General features: G+C 43.1%; 1 protein-coding gene across 2 annotated transcripts in view; it reads left to right on the forward strand.

The window, feature by feature from the left end:
- The window catches only part of edil3a (EGF-like repeats and discoidin I-like domains 3a), a 384,265-nt gene that overhangs the window by 114,129 nt on the left and 246,754 nt on the right, over positions 1-23,382 (forward strand). The window lies entirely within an intron of this gene.

Here is a 23,382-nt window from a genome sequence, read left to right on the forward strand (position 1 = left end):
ATCCTCAGGTAAAATGCAGATATATGATTGGCCAAATGAGAGTTGACACCCAGTGAGAATAAAAATTCAGAAGTTAAAACACAATCTGAATATCAGCTCCTATTAATTTTGCCTCATTGAATCAGCACCATTTTCTTTCATTTATTAATGCCTTTGCCATGCTTTTCTTTTCTTCATTCTTTGTTCAAATATGGATCTGATGTGTACATGTAATATGCAGCTAGAGAACATTAATCGTAGCCCACTGGGCCCTTATTAGTGTAGTTGCAATGGAAGAGTGTGTTGAATGAATAATACACTTTATTTCCCCTCCAGGGGAGTTTGAGTGATGGAGTAGGTAAATGCATTGAATGTTAGTATGCCATTGTATAAATAAAGGTGGGCCTGAGTTCACTGGCCAATATTATGACCTCTCCATCAGGCACTGACTTGCTAAAAGCCCTCCTTTTTAAATGCCCTGCCTTTTGCCTGAGCACCATTTTTGTAGTTCAGGAAACATTATTGCAATCTTCTGTGTTGTGCATTTAAACTCCAATGGAAAGAGGTGGCTTCTACTCACTACTCGGGAGCTGCGTGCTCCTGCTGTTGATGATAATGTTTGGCTTTGACTTCATGGAAATCATTTTAAGTCTTCACATTAATTGTGGCCTTTTTTAAAGGCTCATCATTTACAGTTCAGAATAGAGAAATGTTTCATAAGCAAGTTAACAGCAGCATAACATTCATCTCATACTCTAGAAGAAAAATGTCTGTAGAACATGTGTAGGTTGACATGTTAATCTTTCTTATAATATTTCCTTTTGAAAATAAACATGTTATTTTCTTTAGAGACACAGCATGTAACTGATTTCAACCTTTAAATTAGCTATGTTTGTATCAGAGAAATAAAAACTAAAACAAACTTCACTCTTGTAGCAAAGATTCAAACGATTTTCAGTGGAATGAGTATGAAATGCTTTTTACACTAATGGGTATGATTAATTCATGAATTCATGAATTCACCTTTAGTGTTATCGAATTAGTATTTCTTACAAAAGCAGTGAAAAACACATCTTGAGATCCCTACATTCGTGCTAAATGAAGCAATGAAGAAAAAAATATTTTTTATGCAATAACGCATGTTGTGCTGTCTTCTGAAGCCTTGGTTTGTTCTCTGTATAAGCTGCATGTTGCCTGTACAGCTGAAGTTTTGATTACTGCCCACTGGAGAAAACAGGTGGTACTTCAAGCTTGAATTGCTTAGAAATCTTCCTTATTACAGTTCGGGGACATGATTAATTGACACGATTAATTAAGTTACAGAAATACTCAAACCAGCCTATCTGGCACCCAACCATCATACCACAATCCAAATCACTGAGATCACAGTTTTTTCCCCCATTCTGATGGTTTATGTGAACATTAAGTTAAGCTCCTGACCCGTATCTGCCTGATTTTATGCACTGCACTGCACTGCTGCCACATGATTGGCTGATTAGATAATCACATGGATGATTGTTGGTGCCAGATGGGCTAGTTTGAGTATTTCTGTAACTGCTGATCTCATGGGATTTTCACGCACAACAGTCTCTAGAATTTACTCAGAATGTTGCCAAAAGCAAAAAAAAAAAAACATCCAGTAAGTGGCAGTTCTGTGGATGGAAATGCTTTGTTGATGAGAGATTTTAACCGTTCTGTAAAATTGTGGTGAGATGAATAGCATCTCAGAATGCTATTTTGAGATCCAGGTTGGTGCTGTTTTGGTGGCACGAAGGGGACCTACTCAGTTTTTGGCAGATAGTTTTAATGTTGCGGCTGATCAGTGAATATATACATATATATATATATATATATATATATATATATATATATATATTAGCGGTAGACCAATATATTGGTTTTACCGATTAATATGTGCCGATAATTACTTTTTGGAACTGTTGCTATTGGCAGAAATCTGTGCCAATAGTTGGCAATAGTTTATTTTGTTTTTTTGTTATTCATCATGATTTGATAATTAAGTATTCTAAATTGAAGCAAGGACATTCAAAGAATAATGTGACTATATGGAAGCGTGCCTTATCAGCAGACACATTGTGTCTCCAACTGTATATCTTGTGAATAATAATAAACCGTATTCCTTATTAAACCTAAACTAATGATATATATATATACACAGATGAGGCAAATAATTACGAGCCCTCACTGGTGAAGCGAATAACGTTGATCATCTCCTAAGTCTTTAGGCCACATGTCAGGATCTGGGTAGATTAGATGGTAAGCAAACAATCTTATCTTAAAGTTATCGTAGTCAAAGTGTTCAATGCAGGAGAAATGGCAAGGCAAAGCAAGGCAAGGCAAGTCAAGTTCATATACTGTATATAGCACATTTCAAACACAATGGAAATTCAAAGTGCTTTACATAAAAATTATGAAGATAAAATAAATATTAAAACCAATTAAGAACAAGTAATAAGAATACAAAGTAATAAAATACATTAAAAAAAAATATTAAAATGAATAAAAAAGAAAGAATACAGAAATAAAATGATACTATAATCAGTAAGTGCAGCACAGTGTTCGGTGAATAAGTGCACAGCTAAAAATATGTGGTTTTAGTCTGAACTTGTATGTGGCTACTGTTGGAGCACACCTGACCTCTTCTGGTAGCTGGGTCCAGTGGCGGGTTGCATAATAGCTCAATGCTGTTTACCTTGTTTTTAAGTGAACCCTTGGAATTTTTAACTGACTTAATCCTAATTATCTGGGGTATGTTAGGTTTATATTTAACAAGCATATCAGCAGTGTATTTAGGTGGTAAGCCATTGAGTGCTTTGTAAACAAGTAATATTACTTTAAAATTCTAAATGTAACTGGAAGCCAGTGTAAATACATGAGGACTGGAGTAATATGCTCAGATTTTTTGATTGGGGTGAGAATCCTGGAAGCATTCTGAATGAGCTGCAGGTGTCTAATGGTCTTTTTGGGAAGGCCGGTGAGGAGTCCATTGCAGTAGTCCACCCTACTGGTAATGGACACATGAACAAGTTTCTCCAAGTTGTGACTTGATACAAAACATATAATTATCACTATATTTTTAGATGATAGTTGGCTGATTAATTTATTGCTTTGATGTGCCTATTGAAACTAAGGTCTGACTCCAAAATGACACCAAGATTCCTTACTTGAATTTTGTGTCTTTAGACCCTTGGAGACAAGGTATGTATTCACCTTGGGAATTTCACCTTTGTTCCCAAATACAATGACATCTGTCTTGTTCTTTAACTGAAGGAAGTTTCTGCACTTCCAATTATTAATTTCATTAATGCACTGGCACAGAGAGTCTATGGGGCTGTAGTTATTTGGTGATAGGGCTAGGTAAATCTGTGTGTCATCTGCATAGCTATGGTACACAATTTGGTTCTTTTTCATAATTTGGCCTAGTGAGAGTATACAGGTTGAACATCTCGGGTTACTTAACTGTAACCCCTGTTCACTGAAAAAGCGGAAACAAGATGCTTCGCTGATTTAGCGCTTTGGGAACGTCTTTAGGAGTGACCAGCTGTGAATGAAATTGACTAGAATTTAGAGGCTCCGCCGGTGACATCATCAGGATGTGCCGGTACAGGGGCTATATATAGATGCGCCACCGTAGACCTCCTTGATGGTTTATGTAAGAGACTACCGCTGTGTTGTCCACCCGCACCAAGACGGCAGCCTCTCAGATACTGGAGGAAGTACTTCAGGGCCAGAAATACAGCCATCAACTCGAGACAGTTGATGTGCCAATCAAGCTGACGACCCTCCCATTCCCCTTGAGCTGAACAACCACTTAAGATTTCTCACCAGCCCGTCAGGGAGGCGTCTGTCGTTAGCAGCTTGCGAAGGCAAGACGCACCTAGAGTGGGACCCAAAGTAAGGAACCTTTGCTCAGGGTGTTCTGAACGGACTCAATTCGAGCGGGAGACAATTGTGCATTATGATCGAATTCCATACAATCCCCAGATAGGTCGTTTTCTGAGTGGGAGAGAGGATGCTTTTCTTGACTTTGAGCCTCAAACCCAGAGAAATCAGATGAGATAAGTTGATATCCTGTGCTGTAATACCAGTTCTTGTGACTGTGTTAAAAATTGACTGTGATACAATTTTTTAGTATCAGCCAGTCATCTATATAATTCAGAATGCGGATGCCCCAGAGTCGCAAAGGAGCCAATGCTGCATCCATGCACTTTTTGAATGTGTGGGGTGATAAGGCTAGGCCGAATGGAAGAACCCGATATTGGAAAGCTTCTCCCCCGAAAGCGAACCTCAGGAACTTTTTGTGTTGTGGCAGAATTTCTATATGAAAGTATGCATCCATGAGATCGATCGTGACCAACCAATCATGATGTTGGATTTGAGACACTACTGTCTTAATGGTTAGCATCTAGAACTTGAATGCCTGACTGAGCAATTCAAGCCTCAAAGGTCTAAAATCGTATGCAACCCCCCATCCTTCTTGGGAACCAGGAAGTATCTGCTGTAGTAACCTGAATCTCTCTCTGGAAGGGGAACATGTTCTATGGCCCCTTTGACCAAGAGATTTTGCAGTTCTGTAGCCTTTTCCTACTGTTCTCAGGACCCACATAGAAACACCCGGCAGTAGCTTCCACGCTGCCAGGTTCTCTGAGATGGGTATCAATTTTGACACTTCCTGTTGAGGGGACACATATTCACAGCTGGTCACTCCTAAAGATGTTCCCAAAGCGCTAAATCAGAGCAGCATTAAAGTGTAGCTTTTTATAAGGAACAGGAGTGGTGTAAATTGAGCCTTGTGGTACTCCGTGGACTGGATGTCCACTCAGATTCATAGTTACCTATGTTCACATAGTAACCCCTCCCATCTAGATATGTACCGTATTAGAGAGCCCTACCCAGTTTTCCGGTCAGTCTAGGAGAATGTTTTGGTCAACAGTGTCAAAGGCAGCACTGAGATCTAGTAATACAGACACTGATATTTTGCCTGAATCAGTATTTCCTCTAAACGATCAGACTTTTGAACTCTTGATCACTCACTGTGTATTTTTAGTTGTATACAGTCTTATCTTATTTTGTGTATAATGTATACTGTATATTATATATTATTAGGGGTATATTTGTAACAGTTCCGCCTGACACTCCCAGCTCTTACACTCCACGTTCCCTCTCTCCAGAGTACTAATCACCTGCACCTGAAACCTGTTCCCACATCAATCTGCCTCACGCAATATAAGCTCCACTCTCCATTCACTCTTTGTCTGGTCTCACACGTTGAACATAGACTCACTTACCGGCTTCCACTCCTAGACGTTTCTTGGTCTTCGTCCAGAGCCCCACGCTCCTTCATCCCAGCTACTTTCCACGCAGTTCTCCTCTCTAACACTCTGGTGTGTTCAAGCTCCTCACTTCATCGCTCCTTCATCAAGTTCCCGTGATCTCCACTCCATTCCACTGCAGTGTGCACTCAGGTTCACCAGCTCCCCTTAATCCCTCAATAAACTACACCTCTGGGTTTAACACTATCTTCGAGTCTGTGGTTCTGTTACAGAAGACCAGACCACCAACAATCATGAACCCGGCAGGACCCGATCCCATTCAAACCCTCGTAGATGCTCTTCGGCAAGCGCTAACTCGCAACTTGGATCCCTCCGCTCCTCCATTATCCACCGGCACTTCCGCTATTCCTTCTCCGGGTCATTCCTCGACACCCATCGCCAATCCAGCGCCCTATTCAGGAGTGGTGGGGTACTGCAGTGGTTTTCTGATCCAGTGCTCGTTAACGATAGAGATGCAGCCACATCGTTTCTCCACCGAACGCTCTAAGGTTGCATTCATCATCTCTCTACTAACAGGACAAGCACTACAATGGGCCCAACCTCTCTGGGACTCCAATAGCCCCGTAACCCAATCCTTTGACAGCTTCACCCGACACTTCCGGGAAGTTTTTGGTTTCCCTGCAGGGGATACTTCGCAAGGTGAACAACTGTATCATCTCCGTCAGGGAAGGAGTTCCATCAACGATTACGCCCTGAAATTTCGCACACTCGCAGCCTCCAGCGGATGGAATGAGTCGTCATTCCTCACCATTTACCGCTTGGGGTTGGAACCGCGGCTGCGACTACATCTCTCCTCCTTTGATGATGCAATGGGTCTAGAGCGCTTTATATTACTTTCTGTCCGGGTGGCTAATCGTATGAGGTCTTGTCTCGCTGAGCTGCCTGCGTTACCACATCCTCCAGCTGTCGCCCAACCACCCTCTAGCTATTCATATGAACCTGAAGGTGACAACATGCAGCTGGACTCCTACCGCCTGTCCCCTCCTGAGCGCCAACGCCGGTTGACACAGAAGTTATGCCTGTACTGTGGAAAAGAGGGACACGTAATCTCTTCGTGTCCCATTCGACCACCTCGCCCTTTGGTGAGTTATTTACATGCTCCGAGAATCTGCTCTTCCCCACTCTTAACTAATGTTTCACTTACTGCCTCTGACTGCCTTGGAGTCTCTCTCAGTACCAGCACTCCTCGACTCTGGGTCAGCCGGCAACTTCATCTCTGACATGCTCTGCAAACGACTCCTTCTCCAAAAGAACACCTGTGAACCCTACCTCCAGATTCAAACCATAACTGGCAAACCTTTAGGTAGGGGGTATATCCGTCACTGGGTCGGTCCCATCAAGCTGCAAGTGGGATACCTGCACTCGGAGGATATCACCTTACTGGTACTCGATAACTCCACTACTGACATAATCCTAGGCCGCCCCTGGCTAGTCCAACATTCTCCTGTCATCTGCTGGTTGTCTGGTGAAGTTCTGAAGTGGGGAGCCAAATGCTTCCCCACCTGTTTTCCCAACCTTCCCGCTCCAAACCTCCCTACTACTTCCAGGGAATCTATTGTACATCTAAACACCACTACTATCGAAAGCCCGACCAGCTCACAGTCCAAAGAGTTTCCCTCCTGCTACTCCCATTTTCAGGACGTTTTCTGTCCCTTTCAGGCATCCCAGTTACCACCTCACCGACCCTGGGACTGCTCTATCAACCTCCTTCCGGGCGAACCTGTGCCCAGAGGTAAGATCGACCCCCTCTCCATTTCAGAACAGACCACCATGGAGGAGTACATCAAGGAGGCTCTCTCCCAGGGATACATTTGCCCTTCCACCTCTCCAGCTGCCTCTAGCTTCTTCTTTGTGGCCAAGAAGGATGGAGGTCTCCGCCCCTGTATTGATTATCGCGCCCTCAACAAAACAACTGTGAAGTTCCGGTACCCTCTTCCCCTAGTTCCTGCTGCCCTGGAGTTGCTGAGAGGAGCGGCAATCTTTACCAAGCTTGACCTATAATCTCATTTGCATTCGGAAGGGAGACGAATGGAAGACGGCATTCGTTACCCCAACTGGCCATTACGAATACCGGGTGATGCCGTATGGCCTGGTCAATGCCCCATCTGTGTTCCAGGGTTTCATGAATGAGGTTTTCCAGGAGTACCTCAATCAGTTTGTCATCGTTTGCATTGACGATATTCTTATCTACTCCGCAAATGAAACGGACCATCGTCGGCATGTCGAGCTTGTGCTGGGGAAGCTTAGGGACCATCATCTATACCTCAAGGCCGAAAAATTTTCTTTTCATTTGCGCACTCTCCAGTTCCTCGGATACAACCTTAGTCCTGAAGGCATCCAGATGGACACCTATTAAGGAGCTCCAATGCTTTCTGGGCTTCTCCAATTTCTACCGCCGGTTCATTGAGAACTTCAGCTCCCTCTCTTCTCCTCTGACTTCACTCCTGAAATCCAAGTCTAAGTCCCTTGCCTGGTCCCCCTCGGCCTCCTTAGCCTTCCAACGACTGAAGGTATCTTTTACTATGGCTCCCCTTCTCTACCATCCGGATCCTAAGAAGCCCTTCCTAGTAGAAGTAGATGCTTCCACCACTGGCGTGGGAGCTGTCCTCTCCCAACAACAGGGGAAACCGTCCAGACTTCACCCTTGTGCCTACTTCTCCAAGAAACTCAATCCAGTGGAGCTCAACTATGACATTGGTAACCGGGAGCTTCTGGCAATCAAGCTAGCCTTAGAGGAGTGGCGGCATTGGCTTGAAGGAGCTAAACACCCTTTTTTTGTGCTAACTGACCATAAGAACCTTTAATATCTCCGTGATGCTCGACGCCTGAACCCTCGACAAGCACGATGGGCCCTTTTCTTCTCCCGTTTCGACTTCTCTAGCACCTACTGCCCAGGTAACAAGAATGTTAAGGCAGATGCACTGTCTCGTCTCTATGCTCCAGAGGAGGTCCAGGAAGTCCCAGATACCATTCTTTCTCCCAACATGGTGGTTAGTCCCGTTCAATGGCCCTTGGACAGGACATCGCTGAAGCAACCGTCACCGAACCAGCTCCTCCTAACTGCCCTGCAGACAAGACCTACGTTCCCTCGTCCCTACGTATAATCCTCATCGATTCCCTTCACTCCTCCTTGGGCACTGGTCATCCGATGAGTAACAGAACCCTATCCCTTCTCCAGGACAAATTCTGGTGGCCCCACATGGAACTTGACGTTCAAAGGTTTCTCCAAGGATGTGTTGAATGTGCTATCTCCCGAACCCCGTGCCGACTTCCTGCTGGCAAACTTCTCCCTCTGCCTGTACCTCGTCGTCCCTGGTCACATCTAGGAGTAGATTTCATCACTGATCTACCCTCTTCCGAAGGTTATACTTGCGTTCTGGTCGCAGTGGACCGTTTCTCAAAGGCCTGCAAACTACTTCCTCTCAAGGGACTCCCCACAGCCCTAGAAACTGCTGAGGCCCTTTTCAATCAGGTGTTCTGCAACTACGGAGTCCCTGAAGACATAGTCTCTGACTGCGGACCTCAGTTTATCTCCCAAGTCTGGAAGGCCTTCTTTTCTCTCCTGGGGGTCACCATCAGTCTCACCTCAGGTTACCATCCTCAGAGCAATGGGCAGACTGAAAGGAAGATACAGGAGATCGGTCGCTTCCTCAGAACCTTCTGTCATCACCGTCAAAATCGCTGGAGTCGTTTTCTACCCTGGGCTGAGTACGCCCAAAACTCCCTACGTCAATCCTCCACCAAGCTTACCCCTTTCCAGTGTGTTTTGGGCTACCAACCTCCCTTATTCCCATGGTCAGGTGATCCCTCAGAGCTGCCAGCCGTCGATCACTGGTTCAGAGAGAGTGAAAGAGTCTGGAACTTGGCTCACCACCACCTACAACGAGCAGTACACCACCAGAAGGGTTCAGCTGACACCCGCAGAGCTCCCACTCCGACCTACCATCCTGGGAAAAAGGTTTGGCTATCCACAAGAGACATCAGATTGTGCCTCCCTTGCAAAAAGCTAAGTCCCCGTTTCATTGGTCCCTTCACAATCTCTAAACAAATTAACCCTGTCACCTTCCAACTCCAACTCCCACCAGAGTTCCGTATACACCCTACCTTTCATGTCTCTCTGTTAAAGCCTCACCACCCGACCCTCTATCTTCGCTCCGACGGAACCGGACCCTACGGATGCTCCTCCCCAACATTACTCCTGGAGGACGGTCCGGCTTACGCAGTCCGAGACATCCTGGACTCCCGGCGTCGTGGAGGTCAGTTAGAATACCTCATTGACTTGGAAGGATATGGGCCAGAGGAGAGATCTTGGGTTCCTCGTGATGACATCTTGGATCCCACCCTTCTTTCTCACTTCCACGATACCCACCCAGATCGTCTTGCTCCTCGTGGTCGTGGGCGTCCTCGACGCCGGATTGCACGCCCCTCGGGAGCAGCCCCTGGAGGGGGGGGTAATGTAACAGTTCCGCCTGACACTCCCAGCACTTACACTCCACGTTCCCTCTCTCCAGAGTACTAATCACCCGCACCTGAAACCTGTTCCCACATCAATCTGCCTATATATAAGCTCCACTCTCCATTCACTCTTTGTCTGGTCTCACAAATTGAACATAGACTCACTTACCTGCTTCCACTCCTAGACGTTTCTTGGTCTTCGTCCAGAGCCCCACGCTCCTTCGTTCCAGCAACGTTCTACGAGATTCTCCTCTCCAACGCTCCGGCGTGTTCAAGCTCCTAACTCCAGTGCTCCATCATCAGGTTCCCGCTATCTCCTATCTGAGCTCCTCGCTCCTTCATCCCAGCTACTTTCCACGCGGTTCTCCTCTCTAACACTCTGGTGTGTTCAAGCTCCTCACTTCATCGCTCCTTCATCAAGTTCCCGTGATCTCCACTCCATTGCACTGTGGTGTGCACTCAGGTTCACCAGCTCCCCTTAATCCCTCAATAAACTACACCTCCGGGTTTAACACTATCTTCGAGTCTGTGGTTCTGTTACAATATTGTGTTGGTTAAACTAGATTTGTAAATTGTGTTATATGTAAATTAGATGTTTATTGTTATTATCATGCCGCTATATTGCTTGGAACTGCACCAAAGACTTTCACCCTCTTGATTCGATTAATTTGTTTTGATTTGATTTTGATATTTAGCCAAACATCATTAAGCATTTTTTTAAACATCGTCTCTGTGCTATGATGCAGTCGGAAACCAGATTGGAAATAGTCTAAGTAGCCATTCGAGTTTAATAATTTATTCAGCTGATTGAAAACAACCTTTTTAATGATCTTTCCTATGAAAGGAACATTTGTTAATGGTCGTAGTTGTTTAATATAGAATTTTCCAAATTGCTCTTTTTAGAAGGGGCTTGACAACTGCAGTTTTTAAGGACTTTGGAAATGTGCCTTAAAGGAGTGAGGCATTGACTAACCGTCTGGAAACAACATCTGCAATATATAAACACAAATAAATTGGCAGAAGTAAAGACCTGTGCTACTTTGACAAGGGCCAAATTGTTATGGCCAGACAACTGGGTCAGATTATCTCTGAAATGTCAAGGCTTGTGGGGTGCTCCCAGTCAGCTGTGGTGAGTGCCTACTGACAGTGGTCCAAGGAGGGACAATGGGGTGCTCCCAGTCAGCAGTGGTCAGCAGCTACTGACACTGGTCTGATGAGGGACAAACCACAAACCGGCGATAGGGTGTTTGGGGGGCCCAAGGCTCATTTATGCAAGAGGGCAATGAAAGCTGTCCCATCTGGTTCTAACCGACAGAAGGTCTACTGTGGTACAAATCACAGAAAATGTTAAAGATGGTTAGAGGAGGAATGTGTCACAATACACAGTGCAACTCACCTTGCTGAGGATGGGGCTGCTTTGCCACAGACCGCATATGATGCCCATGATTACCCCTGTCCACAATCGAAAGTGCCTATATTGGGCAGTGGAAGAAGGTCGCCTGGTCTGATGAGTCAAGTTTTCTTTTACAGTACATGGACAGGCGTATACGTGTGCACCGTTTACTTGGGGAAGTGATGGAACCAGGATGCACTGTGGGAAGATAACAAGCCAGTGGAGGGAGTGTGATGCTCTCTGCAATGTTCTGCTGGGAAACCATGGGTCTGGACATTGATGTTGATGTCGGTTTGACACATGACACCTACCTAAACATTGTTGCAGACCAGGTACACCCCTTCATGGCAATGGTATTCCCTGATAGATGTGGTCTCTTTCAGCAGAATAATGCACCCTGCCACACTGCACATATTGTTCAGGAATGGTTTGTAGAATATGATGAAGAAATCAAGGTCTCAATCCGATTGAGCATCTGTGTGATGTGCTGGACCAACATGTCCGATCCATGGAGGCTCCACCTCGCAACATCGGGGACTTGAGAGATCTGCTGCTAATGTCTTTGTGCCAGATAAAACAGGACAACTTAAGGGGTATTGTAGAGTCCATGCCTCGGCTGGTTGTACAAACTCTTCATCTGGTGAATTTATAGGTTATAAAAAGCTTAATTTTGTAAATATTTAAATATAGAGCATTTTAACAGAGCCAAGTCTCCATTGTTTTTTTTTTCTTCTTCTTGTGTGTTTTGGGCTTGTTTACAGTTATTTTCACAAGTGCAATGCTTTATTAGTTGAGCTAAATGTACTGTACAATGATATAAGATAACATTATGTGAGGAACAAGCCAATAAGTTAGTGTTCATAAACTGGTAATCTGCCTTATTACTTGAGATTTGTTAAAGGGAATACAGTAAAATCATTGTTGATTTAGTGCCCCTAGTGTTCTAGTGTTAATTTCACCAGGAAATTATGCACAATGGACAAGGAGCCATGCAAAAGTATTTTGTATGTCTGTAGGTATATATATAATTTATTTCTATGAGACCAAGCAGCAACATCTGCTGGTTAGTGTGTTCTGTTTTGATGGTTTTAAAGGGGTTTTGTGATCTTTTGGCTGTTTAACCAAACAAATATCATGGGCTGTTTTTTTTTTCTTCTTCTTTTTTCAGCATGGTTGACATCCCTACTATGTTGGTTTAGCAAAGCATAATCAAAATATTTCCAGGTAACTCCTGGAACCTGCTTAAGTACTCTCTGGTGTGCACATAACACTGGCTGAGAATGTCTGCTGAATGATTACAAAATAAGGACCCAAATCAGTATACATCACCTTGGTCTTTCCAAATCAAACTATCTTGATTTGGCCCTGTCTATTCTTATCAACTTTGTATTGTTAGATGGATGCAAGTTGACAGGAGAGAGTTGCTGGGCTGTTCCTCTCCAGCCAGACCACTATCATGGTGACATTTCCATGGCATTTCCTGGCTCTCTCTTACATCCTCTCCCTTTATTTTTGAAAGATTTTCCAAGGTGAGCTTGAACTTTCTTTGGCTCCCTTAAGAGATTTAGCCCCCTTGGCGGAGGCCTGGGCTGCCATGGATTTATTTATTTAATCTTGGTTTATATTTTTCAACTCATCATTGTGTCCATTCTGGCTAGTCAGCATGTCTTATCAAGCTTGTCATATACTGAGTAAATTGTGGGAAGAAGAGAGAGAGCGATAGAGAATGCAGACTACTCTAAAAGCAGAATGAGACCATAAAGAAACTGAGTGATATTCTTTACCAGTCTGAGTTCTTTTTTGTAACAGGGAGAGATGAGTGAACTGGGCAGGAGACAGAATTAGGCCATGTATGAGCTGTGCAAGCCCTTAACCTGCAAACTCTGCGCTGCACATCTCTTTTAATGTGCCAGCCTATGAATTAATGTGAAGGCTTTTTTTTCTTTCTTTCATTTTTTTTATTTTTATTGGTACAGTGATTCTAGATTAAGGGCATAGTGCTCTAAATTACAGCATACTGACTTCACTTAGAAATAAAATCTTTTCCCACAAAAGGGAGATACAAAAAGAAAGAAATTATTTAAACTTTAAATGCGTTAATGTGTAACGGGAGTTAGTGTACTTTAGCTGAACTATCAGTGCCGTTTTATTGCATATACAGTGGGGACCAAATGTCTGAGACCACTGGTGGAAATGTATCTATTTTGCTTTCTTTTCTAATTCAAAATTGAAAATTGAAAGATGCACATGAATTTCAGAATTTCTTAGTATTTTGTATGTACCCCTTTTGCTTCAATGACATGCGCTTTAGCTGGCATGGACTCCACAAGTTTGTTCAAACCCTGATGCTCCATGTTTTCCCAGCAGGATTTGAGACTGTTCCAAGGAGCATCTTTTGTGCTTTTCATCTGAAACTGGATCTGTGAGTGATACTGTCACGCGGAAGCCCACTTTATTATTCTCATATGGCTTGTTATGATTTCCATGCTGTTCAGTCCCCCACATGAAAAAAAAAATATAAAAGAAAAAATGATAGCCTATTATCGCTTATTTTGGTGAGGCAAGTCAATTATTTTGGGCTTGTTTTTCCCAGACCAGGTCGGTTGTTTCTCTTGTAAAATCTGGCAACAGTGCAACTGGCATATCATTCAACCATAGCATAGAGTACTGCTATTGAGTTTTAACTGGTTAGCATTTAGAAAGGAGGTTGAGGAACACTGGAACTGAAATGAAAAAAAATTATAAAATTATTTCTGCTTTGAATGAAACAAAATGAAAAACATTTCAGTTTTAGTCCATAGCTACAAATTTAAGTATAGATAGGGAAATAATTCCCATATTTGTTATGTAGTCTCAATGTAGACTCTTGGACCACACTGTATAAGTGAATATCTGTCCATAATTGGGGAAAAAAGCTTTCTGGAGTCCTCGACAACATAAAATAAATACAGGTAATCTGCACATGACCTCACTGTTGCTCTGTGCTGGAGCTGTGGTTTATTTGGCTTTGCTGGAAATATTATTTTATCTCAAGCTGCTCTCGATACTCACCTCCCTACCACCCAAATCCGCAGCTCAATCTGCTTATGATAACTCAGACATGGGGAGTCTCTCCATCAGTTTCACCCCCATCATATTCACACTGGCCCTTGCAGTGGAGATCATTTTAGGGGAAAGTAATTATATCACCTATATCCTGCTGCTTGCCGAGGTACAATTATTTTGTGAGCTGTTTGTTATGGTTTGTATTTATCTTGGATGAATTGCTTTATTAAGTTACAGCTTTGTTTATGTGGACAATGCAGCAGTCCTTTACATTGGTGATCCACTCAATGGCCTAAAGGCTCATTCTAGGAAAAGCCACATGAGTTCACATGTCAAGCTGTAATTATTATAATCCAGTCAAGTGATCACCATATCTCAATTTTAATGTCTCATAATTTCCATGCCATGCAACTGACATTACCTAGAATCTGCATACATTAATACATTATAGAATACATTTAGGTTGTTTACCTGTCTCTCTTGACATTTAGGTCGATTTTTATAAACAAGCAACCCAAAGGAATTCACTTTGAGGGTTTTAGGCAGGATTTTTCGTCAGAGAGTGATTAATTGTGCAGGAAACAGGGGACACTTTCCTGTTTAACCAGTGCTAAGGTTTTACTATGCTGCATTGAAGCCAGGCTTTTCTGATAGATTGGCTCCTATTGTGGCTTGTCAGAAAATCGGGATGCGTGTGCCAGCCAACATCAATTACTTTCCTGCCACAAGCACAAGCCGCCCAACAACAGCTGACACTCAAGCTTGTTGAGCCCCCTGACTTGCGCCACAAAAGGGAACATCATGAAGGACAAAGCTTTGTTTCATAGCCCACAATGGCTGGTGATGTCTCTTAGGAACATGGTGCACATATGGTGTACAATCCCTCCTTTCTGTCTCTCCATTTTCTCCCTATCACTTTTCTCCTACTTTTTCTGTCTCTCTCCATCCCTGTCTTATTCTCCTTCCTTCCTTTCTCATTCTTCCATACCTCTACAGTTAGAGGAGGGCTGTCACAAAGCTGTGTGCCATTATAGATTGTCATGTCAGAATGTAGGCATAGCTGTCACCTTCAGTATGCAGAGTACTTGTAATGGAGTTCTGTACATGGTGTGCCCCTTTAATTAGCTACTTATCTCATTATTGGTGACATATAAGATGCAGTGCCGAAATTCAAAACGTTGATGTGTTTACTATGGTGGTATACATTTTGGATTGGCCTTTATGTTGTCTAAGAACACAATATCTTTAAAGCAAAAATAAATAAATATATGACTTTGAATGCTTGCTTGTCTGCTGTGGTATATGGGAGGCACACTCGTTCTCAGAAAATTATTATTACTGAAATAGTGTTATATTATAAAGTAAATTAAATCAGTGTCAGTGGTTTTGAAAAATTGTTTTTGAGTTTCGGGAGATGAAATATATTTCTATCGGGAAGACACGCAGGCTTGAGTGAAGTTTGAGATGCCATTTATTTGATAGATATAAAACGGGAGGTAATGTCTCTCTTTTTGGCGTAGGCCCCGGTCCGAGGGAGTTGTACCCGGAACCGTCATGTCCTGCTGGAGATAGGAGGCAGGGGTGAGGAGCCTACCCCCAAAAAGAGAGAAAGTAGTATACTACCCCAAAAGAGATGATCCAGTTTGGTACGAACCAGGTCTTGTGTTGGCGTTCATTCTGGAGCAGGAAATAAGTGATGCGAGTGTCAGAATTTGACATGAAATTTGCAATACCTCTGGCATGGTTGTGTGAAGCCTTTGCAATGGGAAAGCAGTTTTTTGTTTTTTTTTGGAGTTTGAGTTTGATTTCATCCCTGTGCATTTCCTCTTTGTCCTCGAGTGTGATTTTGGGCACTCCGTCGAGAGCCCCTGGTTGAGCAGAATCTTTGCTTTAGGCCGGCATTGCTGTGCGGTGTCTTTGTTGAAAGAAAACATTTGATATGAAAACCCTCCGGCGAGGGAAAGTTGTTTGAGGTATCTTTGCCGAAGGGGACAACGTGTGTAGAGCCATACGATAATGGCGATGTTGCGTGCAGTCCCTTCATTGAAAGAAAACAACATTGATATGAAAACTCTCTGACGAGGGAAAAGTTGTTTGAGGTATCTTTGCCGAAAGGTGAGCAACGTGCGTAAAGCCATACGGTTATGGCAACATTGCGTGCAATCCCTTTGTTAAAAAATCATTTGATATGAAAACCCTCCGATGAGGGAAAGTTGTTTGATGGTTATCTTTGCCAGAGTGAACAGCATACATAACGCCATACGATAATGGTGATGTTGTCGTGCCATACCTTGTTGAAAGCCATCTCGTTATGGTGCGAGCTTCCGGTGAGGGCGGCTGGTTTGAGCAATACCTATGCGAAGGAACTGTCCTTGAGATTATGGGAGCCCGGCGAGGGGGAGGGGGGCATAGTTATGTGCTGTCCTTTCGAACGGTGAGCTTGCTTGAATTGAATCATTGTGTAGGTAAGGATGAGCTGGGGAAGAGCCACCAACCACCACCAGATATGCATGAGAACTTATGGCTGATGGGGAGTTGAGCTTGTTTGATGATTTGGGTCAAGTTGACTATTTCAGGTACGATTGGGGAGAGCAGCGGCCGAGCAACTTCATTGTAGATTCCGGTATACCTCAAAGGGTGCCCGTCGAGCTGGTCTGTGGAACTCCTGCGAAGTGAGGGAGGGGGTCAGAGACTACGTTGAAAAACCCGGGAATGTGTCTGGCTGGGATGATGAAGTTACAGGAACTGCTCTGCCATGTCAGACGTCTCATAGGGGACATGATGGTTCGAGGAGGGCCAGACTTTTTTGATTGTAGTAATGACTGTGGAATTGTAGATTGACAACATTTGTTAAATACATTCCATTATGAAATATCTAGCAATGGGATTACTTATGAAGAGAGCGTCTGGAGCGTAGGAAGCTATATTGAAGAAAGTATAATTCTGGCCATTCCCCTGTGAACCATGGTCCTAGACGGCAACCCCTGAATCCTATGGAGGGAGCCATGTCCGAGAAATAGGGCTGTGTCATCCGGAGACTCTCACCAGCCATCATCGATTGGTGGGTAGAAGAGGCCGTCTATGGAATGAGCTAGTGTGAGGAGGCGGAAAAAACGGCGGAGTGGCCTTGAGGAATGATAAGCATGGCAAAATTGAGGTGGCCTGATAGGGCTGGAGATTGCGTTAGGAGACAAAAACTGACCAGGGAACAACATGAAAATAGACCTGATCCTGTCATGTTTCTTTAGGGGGGAAGCTTGCATGGTTAGAGAATGTGTGTGATGTCTAGAATTCTAGAGACGTGTCTCGTTGTGGGTTGTTGTTGTGTGTTTTATTTTTTTATAGTTTTTTTTCTTCTCTCTCGCTCTTGCGCTCTCTCTCGCTCTTGCGATCTATCTTTCTCTCTCTCTCTCTCTCTCTCTCTCTCCTCCCTCTTATTCCTCGAGCTGGAGCAAATACGGTGTGAAGAATAATGTCTCAGCTTCATGAGAGTTTAGTTGTTGGCTGTAAAAGGAACATAGTAGTCTTCATGTACTCCCGGCACAGAGCCCTGAAGATGCAGTGGACAGTTTAGTTTTTGGAGGAGGTGTGCCCCAAAACATACAAAAATGTGTGCATGTTTGTGCAAATCATCTTGCACAAGACTGCTTTGTGAATGTGTGTTGATATTAATCGGGATCTTCAAGAATGTGATTCTCGAGCATGGATCAGTTCCGGCTGTTCATGTCCCACCTTTACGACCTGAAGTTGCAGTATCGCACTTTATATTTTGTGAATATTTGCAAATCTCCTTCCGAATGTGTTTGATAGCTGATTCGACGGCTGATGTGCCAAGTTACCATTGTCTCTGACATATTCCGGAGACCAGATACACGCACGCCTAAACATGTATGGCTGAATTCCGACATTTACGCTGTCGATCATATTGGTTCTGATTAGTTGTTGCTATAGTGGAAAAACCATGATGTGTGAATGATTTGTGAAGACATGCCAATGAATTTCTGCTCTTTGATGATGCCTGAATGATAATAAAATGAAAGTATGCCATGAGATGGGAATTACTCTGTATGACTCGATCATAGCGAAATGCCTTACGCTGGTGGTAGATAATCTGATGAATAGGGGAAGCAGTGCAGAGCCTACCGCTAGGTGTCAGAGGTGTGCCGCAACAGTGGTGCTAGCGATGAGAACATGGAAATACGTCTGGAGTAAGAAAATGGATGAAAATGCGTTTTATGGATCCCGTAAATGCGCCCTTGGAGGCGCTCTGGGAACCTCATCGAATGTTGTACCGAACGAAGTAAATTCTTTCGCAAGGCTTGGTGAAGGCTATATTAACCCGTTGATATGTATTTGTTTGCACTCGGGACGTCACTCTGCTTACGTTTAATATATTTGCATTCTGATATCTGCATGCATGGATATGCGATTAATTTTAACGGATTATATGTCTTTTTGAAGGTCTAAGTGTTCTACGTTGATATCCAATCTCTGTTGCATGATAGCAGTCCTCCAGAAACAGCAATTTGTTTATTTGTGCCGGAAGTGCAGATGACGACATGCAATATCAAAAACGGGACTTCATACCTTATTATGAAATCGCGATCGCCAGATGAATCCAGTTCAGCCTGCTTGGGTCAATTGTCCATGACAGAGTTCATTCTATAACATCCAGTAGTACTTGTACGTACTTATAAATCTTGATATGTTCTCCATTGTTTACATGAGATCTCGCCTGGAAGAATTACACTTCATCGTCGTTCTTCGACAGACTATGCAATCTGAGAGGCATTCCTGTTGTAAAACGCATGTTATATATCATATATAAGATAAAAAATATTATCTTATATATGAAGTCTTCTAAACAGAATGAGCCCATCTCAAAGTCCCAAACTTTTTTTTTGTTTTTTTTTGAGAAGTGAAGCCCAAAGTGTCTTCTTTCAAAAGATTCTACAACTGTGTCCATACTCCAGGGGAGCCAGTAGATACAGCCGTTTAAGTTGGGTATGTAATTTGCATGGTTTGTGCTCGGGAAGGGGGGCGCACATCAACAGGTGAAACTGTGTTGTCATGCTCCCTCGGAATGCTCACATCATGGGCTCGGTCTTCCTAGTGAGTAGGGCTTAGGGAAGATGAATTGGATTGGAACGCACCCATTACGTGATTTGGGCGAAGGCGGCCGCAAAATGGGGGAATCTTACTGAATGAATTAATGAGAGCCCGTATGATAAGCATTGACAATACATGATGATATGCCTGAATAATTATCTTATTTCCCCAAATGGGAACGCTCGGGCATGCAGACTGTGAATGACAAGTGAGTGAACCTTGACCGAGTTGCCCTCATAAGATTGCGCGATTGCCTGCCATACTATGAGAGTGAATGTGATATTGATGCGAATGCGTTATGATGAACAGGCAGCGTTGCAACTTTGTGATGAACAGGTAGCATGGCAATGGAAGGTCTAGACCCATGACTAGATCTGAATGCATTTGATGGATATGAAAATGACTTAGCTTATTTCTGATGGAAGCCGGCTGCTGCCTGAGCCGATGATTTTGCAGGATTCGCGGGGTGCGCGCTCCTTCCGCGCCGGGTCGTGCAATGCGATTGAGAGAGATCTCCTTAGTGAATGAGATATGGGTGAAGATCCGGGTTTGCTGGTTGTTTACTCCCCATGGGTTTGATGTTGGCAGAAGTTGAGATGAAGTGATGACGTCGTTGGAAAGGGAAAGCGGGCTTCCAAAGTTGTGCTGTGCACTGGTTGTGGCCTGGAGAGGTTTAAATGTGTCTAGTTGCAGTGTTAGCACACTTAAACAGCAATGTGATAGATTGTGAGCGGACTCATAAAGCAATGGCTTACGTGCGATTGGCTATGAGATACCCAGCTAATGATGTGATGATGTACACCTGCTAGTCTTCCCGCTAGAACTACGCTCCACTTCCATATAATGAAGAACAGTTCAATAGTTAAATTATAAAGGCTTGACAGAACATTAGCCACTTTTCCACTATTGGGCCAGTGCTATCATCTATGTCTGTAGTGTTGCCCTAATACCACCATTAACATGTCACACTGGTGCCAATGTCACACACCCCACCCGTTTCATGAGCAAGAGGGAAGCTCAAGCTGAGGTATCATGTTATCTAGATATCTAGAACATCGAGTTTTTATCATTTGTAAACATTAGCTAGCTTGCAAGATAAGTTTTTGTCCCAAGTGGTCTCTCCACTAACAATGGGATGATGTCCCAGCACACCATTTATGATCTCAAACCATGGAAAATTATTTCCTAGGGCACCACTTTTAAATAATTTTTACTGTACCCTCAATGTTTACATTTTTCCCGAACCTGTACCATTGTGCAATGGATACACAACCTGGCATGTTTGCAGAAACTCCACATTTGACCCTGCCTCACATCCCAGTTGGCCTTGTTTGGCCCAAGGATAATCAGCCAAAATCCATTGCCAATGGCCCAGAAAAGGCACAAGGAAAACACGGAAGTGAAAGTGTGAACATAACTGGCCTTGGCACGCACTAGCATGCCCAATAGTGGAAATGTGCATATAGAGAGGCTGGACAGAATACCTACAACATAGACATATTGTGGACATCTTGTCGAAGTCTCCTAATTGTATGTTTAGAACTAGATTGGAACTTACAGTTTTACTCTTTCAGTTCCATCCCATTTTTTGGGACATCGAACATTTGATCATACAGTCCTCTTCATCTGGAGTGAATAAAAGCTACTGAATGCAAAAATATACGTCTAGGCAAGTATTTATTTTTGTATTGCTCATATTTGGGCATGTAAAGGTTAGTTCACAGAGAGGGCGGATGTTAAGCAAGTGTGAAACCCACAAACACTACTTGTTAAGCAGCCCCTTTTTATGCTGCAATTTATACTCCGGGAGAGTGAAGTTATATAGAAATAAATGTAATTAATCATTGGTAATATTCAGTGTAACTATGTACAAAGCACTGCCTGCACAGAGGACACTGCTAAACCAAGCAACTTCCTATTGGTCAATATTGTGAATTAGCAAGTCAAAGTGATAGTAAGTTTTGACAAAGTGAAAGTTTAGTACTGACAGTCTTTGCCACCGGGAGTTCATCAGGTGGAATTCGCATGGATTTCCCTTGAGATGACTGTATTGTTTCTGTGAACTTTTATGGTGCAAAATTAAATGTGACCAAGCCTTATCTTATCTTGCACAATTTGTGCTAAAGATGTGAATGATAGCTCCAATCATTTGGCTTATTGAGGAGAGGTGTGCTATAACATTTCTAAGCAGACTTCCAATTTTGAGAAGCCTTGCAAAGTATTACATTAAAGGAGGCACACAGCCTTACCGGCCAGAATATTAGAGAAACTTGACAGTGGGCTCTTTTGACTTGGGCCAGAAATGACCTAGCAGTGTCCAATAAATCAGATAGAACACCCTAACAAAAACATACCCAGGCAACAACCCACAACACATTTCTCATCCAGAGCTGTTTTGCTCAGGGTAGATCATGGGGTTTTTGTCTTTGGAAAAATTTACATTTTGTCAGTCTTTGCACTTAAAAGCACATTGATCGTGCCTCTGCAATATGTCTCTCTACCCCACCCATACCCTGTCGTGAAACTTGGTGTTGATATTTTGAAAGATTAAACTGACTGACCCACAATTTCATCAAGGAACTTTTGACAGCATGCAACTCAATGCAGGCACTCTAATGTTTTAAACATCAGTGTGGTATTGATAGGCCATGAGTTATGAGCACTCTGGGTGTTCTTATGATGTTGACGTGCTTGCAAATGCAGGATTTGTGAAGACTAAGAGATTAGAAGGTACTCCAGCACAATCTGTCAATTGTCTGAATGTTGTTTTAAAAGCTCTTAGTGATACAACCATTTTGATGGGTCATTCATGACATTACAAGATTATTGTCTTTTTTTTTTAATCTGAAAAGTACATTTTTGTTGATGTGAAAATACAGAGGCAACTATAAGTCATTTGTAGATAGATTTTTTCAGAAAAAAAGTGTAAACATTACCTGACAATCTGTAGTTCTATTAACATTTTACTGTGTTTGTTTGAGCATTCCAACCAGCACAACATAGCAACATATGCTCAACCAATGATGCACGTTTGAGGCTGGACTTACTGTTTTGTCGACCAGTGAAAGACGAGGGGAATTTGTGGGAGAAACCTGTTTGAAAACAGTCAATATTTTTACAATTCAGTTTTATGATGAATCTCGACAGTGGCTTTCCATTTTGGGGTAAGGGCAGGCAAACCATTAAGCAATACCGGAATACATGACAATCTTGCCATTAAATTATTTAGAATGTCATTAAAGTGACATTCTATTGAATAACTGTAATTTCACAGCTTTGCCTTGACCTTTCCATATACAATGAGTTAATGTCTGCTCAGTTCATGTAGTTGGTCCATGATATAGCTTTCTGACTGCTAGTAGCAAGTCAGTGAAATGTGAGGCAGCTGTGCTGACTCAGTGCCAGGGGAGGTAATACAGTGCCCATGATATCATTAATGCTTCAGTCTGTCCCATGGTGACCTCAGCAAGCGATGCTCATACTTATATTTATCTCGTTCTCTCTGTGGCTGTCTCTCGTTCCTTCTTTTCTTTCTCTCTGTGCAATATTTCATTCTTTTGCATTTATGTCACTGCAGTTGTTATTTGAGCACTATAGAGATGTAACTGCTTACACTGCAGGTCATTGTTCTGAACTGCTGATCTCTGTTTCTAACCCATCTATTTATCTAACCCATTTTGCCCAACTTTCTTTTTTGTCTTATGTATTTACAAAGCCCCATTATAATACTGGATATCATTTAACACTATCATGAATATTATTATGGGGCGTAGGGGAAATTTGGGCCTAGGGGAAATTTGGCTCCTGGTTGGGAATCACTAGCCGCTTTTCCCCTGTTGGGCCGGTTCGAGCATGGGCTATCAACTTGCTAGCTGGGGCCAATGGCCTTGGACCTCGAGCATTAAGACTAAAATATATCTGCATTCCCATCATTGGGCTTACAGGCCCACAGTGTTGTCCTACATCCACCTTTAATATGCCGCCCTGATGCCAATGTCACACCTTGCCCATTTCACAAGCAAGAGGGAAGCTCAAGCTGCGGTATCA

The sequence above is a fragment of the Xyrauchen texanus genome, chromosome 3, assembly GCF_025860055.1.
Source record: "Xyrauchen texanus isolate HMW12.3.18 chromosome 3, RBS_HiC_50CHRs, whole genome shotgun sequence".
In the NCBI taxonomy this organism is placed as follows: Eukaryota; Metazoa; Chordata; class Actinopteri; order Cypriniformes; family Catostomidae; genus Xyrauchen; species Xyrauchen texanus.